Genomic DNA, 5,602 nt, shown 5'->3' on the forward strand with positions numbered 1-5,602 from the left:
GAGCTTACCAGCAATTGATATTGAGAGCGGAGCCCGGCTCCCGTAGTAGTCCGGGCGGAGCTATTTTGATGTCGGCGGCGGAGCCCGGCTCCCGTAGGAGTCCGGGCGGAGCAGCGCTTGCTGATGGTGGTGGAGCCCGGCTCCCGTAGGAGTTCGGGCGGAGCAGCGCTTGCTGATGGCGATGGAGCCCGGCTCCCGTAGGAGTCCGGGCGGAGCTGCATTTGCTGATGTCGTCGGAGCCCGGCTCCCGTAGGAGTCCGGGCGGAGCTGCACTTGCTGATGTCGTCGGTGGAGCCCGGCTCCCGTAGGAGTCCGGGCGGAGCTGCGCTTGCTGATGGCGGTTCCGCCATGGGTTCCGGCTGTGGGTATTTTATACCCAACACCAGTCCCCCTACATCCGAGTTTTGAATTTCAAACGAAGGAAGTACACAGAAGTACAGCCAGAACCGTCCCTTCGAATCCCGCGCCCTGCCTCTCCCAGATATTTTGGCATTAAATGAGCGCGTGCCGGAATCTTTTCGAATTGGGGCAGAACGAGGGGACGCTTCGAAGACCCCGCAAGTACGCTGGCCTAGGTACGGTGCAATCATGGCCCTGCCAACCGCCAGCCGCCTTCAGCCATCTGCCATGGGGAGTGGGACACGTGTCGAGCGCGGACTGGCCTGGGGGGATTCGAGATCATTATGGCGCCGGATCCCAGGGTCTATTTATACCCGTCCTCCCCCCTTCAGGCTTCCTACTCCATTTTTGATTTTCGCTGGCGTCCGTCATCTCCCCGAGAGTCTGCTCTTGCGAACGCCCCTTCGAGCCGTAGGCACCTTCCGTCTCTCGCCCCCCGGGTCCTCAGAGCAAGATAGGTTAGTGCCCACCTTCTTTTCACCGCCTAGGGCTCTTTCGTCTTTTCATTCTCTTCGTGTCTTCCTCCGGGTTGACCTTTGGCGCTTCGTTCCCCTCTCAATTTGCCTTTCTAGGGCCCTTTAGGTTCTTCCCCGAGAAAAAATGTCTTCTGAATCTTCTGTCCCTGTAAGTTCTGGGAGTTCTTCTGCTTCGAACCCCTAGGCCCCCGTTTCTGCGGATGAACCCGCGCTCGGGGCAGGGTCTCGCCCGGTTTTCGCGCTGGGCACCATTTCGTGTTCGTCGACTCCGGACGAACTTCTCCTGATAAGGGCTCGATACGGGGTCCCTGCGGAGTACGACCTGGAGCTTCCTGGCCCCTCTGATAGGGCCAGCGCCCCCCCCCCGGTCACTTTTGTCTGTATCAGGAGGCCTTTCGTGCCGGGCTTCGGCTTCCGCTCCCAAACTTCGTCGCCGCCTTCTTTTGCTTTTTAGATATTTCACTTGCTTCTGTTGCCCCGAATTCCTTTAGGTTTTTAATAGGGTTTCTCTCTCTCTGCCACATAGCCGAGGTCCAGCCATCCCTCTCCTTATTCAGACATTTCTACACCTTCAAACGCCATCCTTCAGCGAAAGACTGGTGGTACTTCTCCCCTCAGTTCGGCAAGAAGGGGTTGCTGAAGGGCGCCCCTTCTTCGATTCACAACTGGAAGGGGAAATTCCTCTTTGTTTACTGCCCGACCCTGGAATTGGGCCTACCCCCTTGGGGGTCTCTGAGGGATTCCGTCCGCCGGGCTCCTGGCCTAGGAGAGGACGACCTTCAGGCCGCCCAGAAGCTCTTGAGCTATCCCGCTCCTTCCCTTCCAAACCTGCTGAAGGAGCCGCTTCTCTTCAACATCGGCCTGAGCCCTCAAGATCCAGCAAGTATACATCTTTCCTTTTCTTGTCTTCTTCTTCCCTCTCTTCCTTTCTCTCTCCTTTTTCCTCTTTCTTCTTTTCTTTTCTCTTTTTTTTTTTTTTTTTTTTTGGACTGACTGGTGCTGCTTTTTCCTTCTTCTTTTCTTCTTCTTTCTTTTTTCTCTTTTTTTTTTTTTTTTTTTTTTTTAGCAATGGACGCCGAAGCCACACGAATGCTTGCCAAGGCCATGAGAGCCCAGAAAAGGAAGGGCGCGACGACTTCCGGCTCGGCGAAGAGGGCTAGGGTGGAGGAGACGAGCCTTGCCGCGCCCGTCCAGGCGACCCCGGCGATCGACATTCCTTCGGATGCCGAGCCGGCGGCCCCCCGGGCTCCCCCAGGGAGCCCACCGACTGGGGTCCCAATTCCAGAGGTTTGCCCTGCGGAGGCGCCTGCCGCGGGGAGGAGGAGAAAATCGGTGGCCCGCAGGCCGAGCAGCCACCGAGCCGCTGCAGACGAGTCCGTCTGCTCCGAGGGGGGATCGGAGAATCCCTTCAACGACAAGGCTCTAATCCGTCGGCTGCTCGATGGTTGCATCCTGTCCGACGTCGTGGAGAGGATCGACCGCGCCGATCCCGAGCAGCGGGCTTGGGACACCTTGGGGTCCTTTCTTGAGGTAAGCGGATTTTTATTTGCACAGTTGCCTCGGTCTTTGTTGTAATTCTCCATCTGTCTTTGCAGATCGGGCACCAGCTCTTCGCCTATGTCGAGGCGTCGGGCCGCATGAGAAGGGATCTCCTCCGGGCGGAGGAGCGCTGTCAAGACGAGGTCGTTCGTCTTCAAGCGAAGACGGCCGAGGTGGCCGCCCTCCGGGAGGCCCTGGAGAGAGAGAGACAGGACCGGGAAGAGGAAAGACAAGCCCGGGAGGAGGAGAGACAAGCCCGGGAGGCGGAGAGACGGAGCCTGGAGGAGTCGGTGAGGAAGGCGGAGGCCGAGGTCGCCCAGCTGGCCGAGCAAACTCTGGTTCTGGTCTCGGAGGCCAGGACCCTTGCGGTGGAGGAGTTCAAGGCCTCCGCGGAGATGAGGGAGCTGAACGTCCAGTTCGGCCTGGAGGCATTTACCAAGGGGTTTGAGCTTTGCCGGGAGAAGGTGGCCAGCAGATATCCCGATCTTGGCCTCGAATTCTTGGAGGAGTCCGACGACGAGGCCGGCCCTTCGCCCGCCGCCACAGCAGTTGCACCCCCCGCGCCGAACTCTCCACCCCCCGCCCCCGAGGTCTGAGACCTCCGACCTTGTATCCTTCTTTTGTTATCATGCTTCCTTTTCATTTGTCTTCAAGATCAATCAATAAAGCCGAATTCCTTTTTGTGGATGATTTTTTCCTCCCTGTGCTCCTTCTTTCCGGCCTTTCTTCTTGTAACGAATTGGTCTTTGACGCTTGCCTCTTCCAATGGCAGCGCCCCGCCGAAGCACTCCCCCTGCCCCTGGGGGTCCCGCTGAAGTCGACTATCCAGCGGCTCAAAAAGGAGGTCCTCCACTTGACGAAAAAGTTGAAAAAGTCGGAGGGCGAGCTCCGCCAGGCGAAAAAATGCTACTCCGAGGCCGCTGCCGAGGCCGCCCACTTCAGGAGTATCCAAGTGCGGGCGATCATGGACTACAGTCGGAGGAAGGCGAGCTTCACAAAAGAGCTTGAGGAATGTAAGAAGAGCGCCAGTGACCGAACTTGGGCTCAAGAGGCCAGGATCAGCGCTCTTAAAGTGGAGCTGTCGGCTGCCAAGAGGAGGATCGGCCAGCTGGAAGGGAACTCACCCCGACTCGCAGCACGGGATGAGCAGATATGGTCACAAAAAGTTTCCGACCTCCAGAAGCAGCTTCAAGATGCTGAGATGAGCTACGATGTGCAGCGGGCTAGCTGGCGCCGACAAGTAGAGGAGTACAAGGGGAGATTCCGTCGAGCGGCGGACGAGGTAGTCCGTCTCCAGAGGCAGTTGGTTACTAGGGCGCAGCTTGCTAACGCCCAAGATAACGAAGAGCTCCAAGCCCTGAGAAGCTCTGTCGAAGGGATTTCTGTCTCCCTTGGGGAGAAGACAGCCGAGCTACAACAAGTAAAAATTCAACTGGGGCTTGAGCGGAAGGCCGTCGCGGATGCAGAGGCAGAGTCTGAAGTGTTGCGGAAGTGGCATCAGGAAGCGGAGGCTGAGGTCCGGCGACTTCGTCAGGCGCTCCAGGATGTGCTGCGAAAGAAGGAAGAACTAGAAGAAACGGTGGAGAGCCTGAGGCCGTCCTGGTTGAGGGATGCAGGTGGCGACTCAAGGTCGGAGGAGGCAGGGCCCCCTTAGAGCCCCTTTGTCTTTATGTAGCTATTTTCTTTTTGTCATTTTGTTTTTCTTTTTCTGGCCGCTCTGGCTTTGTTGTGTATATATTGAAAATGGAAAAAGGAGCGCTTTGTGTTACCTTGTTCACGTGTAGTACTGATAATGTCGATTGTTGGGCCTTTCTTGTCGTTTGGCTTGTTTGATGTAGATGTCACCGTGGGGGGGGGTGGGGAGCTCCTTCCTTCCATCCGATCTGGTTGCGCGGCCGAGTCTTGCTACCATCATTGACCCCTGTCGTAGAAGTGGCGATGAGGGCCCGGCTCCCGTGGAAGTCCGGGCTAAGTCTTACCGGGCGACGGAACCCGGCTCCCGTAGGAGTCCGGGTGAAGTCTGACTTGGCGGCGGAACCCGACTCCCGTAGGAGTCCGGGTGAAGTCTTGCTTGGCGGCGGAACCCGGCTCCCGTAGGAGTCCGGGTGAAGTCTTGCTTGGGGGCGAAACCCGGCTCCCGTAGGAGTCCGGGTGAAGTCTTGCTTGGCGGCGGAACCCGGCTCCCGTAGGAGTCCGGGTGAAGTCTTGCTTGGCGGCGGAACCCGGCTCCCGTAGGAGTCCGGGTGAAGTCTTGCTTGGCGGCGGAACCCGGCTCCCGTAGGAGTCCGGGTGAAGTCTTGCTTGGCGGCGGCACCCGGCTCCCGTAGGAGTCCGGGTGAAGTCTTGCTTGGCGGCGGCACCCGGCTCCCGTAGGAGTCCGGGTGAAGTCTTGCTTGGAGGTGGAACCCGGCTCCCGTAGGAGTCCGGGTGAAGTTTTACCTTGGCGGTGGAACCCGGCTCCCGTAGGAGTACCTTTGCGGCGGAACCCGGCTCCCGTAGGAGTCCGGGTCTTCCATTTTGCTTGGGCCGGTGGCGAAGTTCTCGTCATCAGCCTGGCTTGTGGGGGCGCGTTAGGGCGCTGTAAGGCCTCTCCCCCCTCCAGTCTAAAAGAACCGGGCCTTCGACATTGCTCAAGTTAGGGCGAGGTTTTCCTCCTATCCCTAACAGGGCTGTGGGGGCACATTAGGGCGTTGTAAGGCCTCTCCCCCCATCCGGTCTAAAAGAACCGGGCCTTCGACATTGCTCAAGTTAGGGCGAGGTTTTCCTCCTGTCCCTAACAGGGCTGTGGGGGCACATTAGGGCGTTGTAAGGCCTCTCCCCCCATCCGGTCTAAAAGAACCGGGCCTTCGACATTGCTCAAGTTAGGGCGAGGTTTTCCTCCTGTCCCTAACAGGGCTGTGGGGGCACATTAGGGCATTGTAAGGCCTCTCCCCCCATCCGGTCTAAAAGAACCGGGCCTTTGACTTTGCTCAAGTTAGGGCGAGGTTTTCCTCCTGTCCCTAACAGGGCTGTGGGGGCACATTAGGGCGTTGTAAGGCCTCTCCCCCCATCCGGTCTAAAAGAACCGAGCCTTTGATTTTGCTCATGTCAGGACGAGGTTCTCCTCCTGTTCCTGACACGGCCGTTGTTTTTTGGAGAGGTCATATCTAGTCATAATACATCCGCGTTAAGCAGGAGGGGTGCGTTAG

The sequence above is a fragment of the Elaeis guineensis genome, chromosome 12 (assembly GCF_000442705.2).
Source record: "Elaeis guineensis isolate ETL-2024a chromosome 12, EG11, whole genome shotgun sequence".
NCBI classification, from domain to species: Eukaryota; Viridiplantae; Streptophyta; class Magnoliopsida; order Arecales; family Arecaceae; genus Elaeis; species Elaeis guineensis.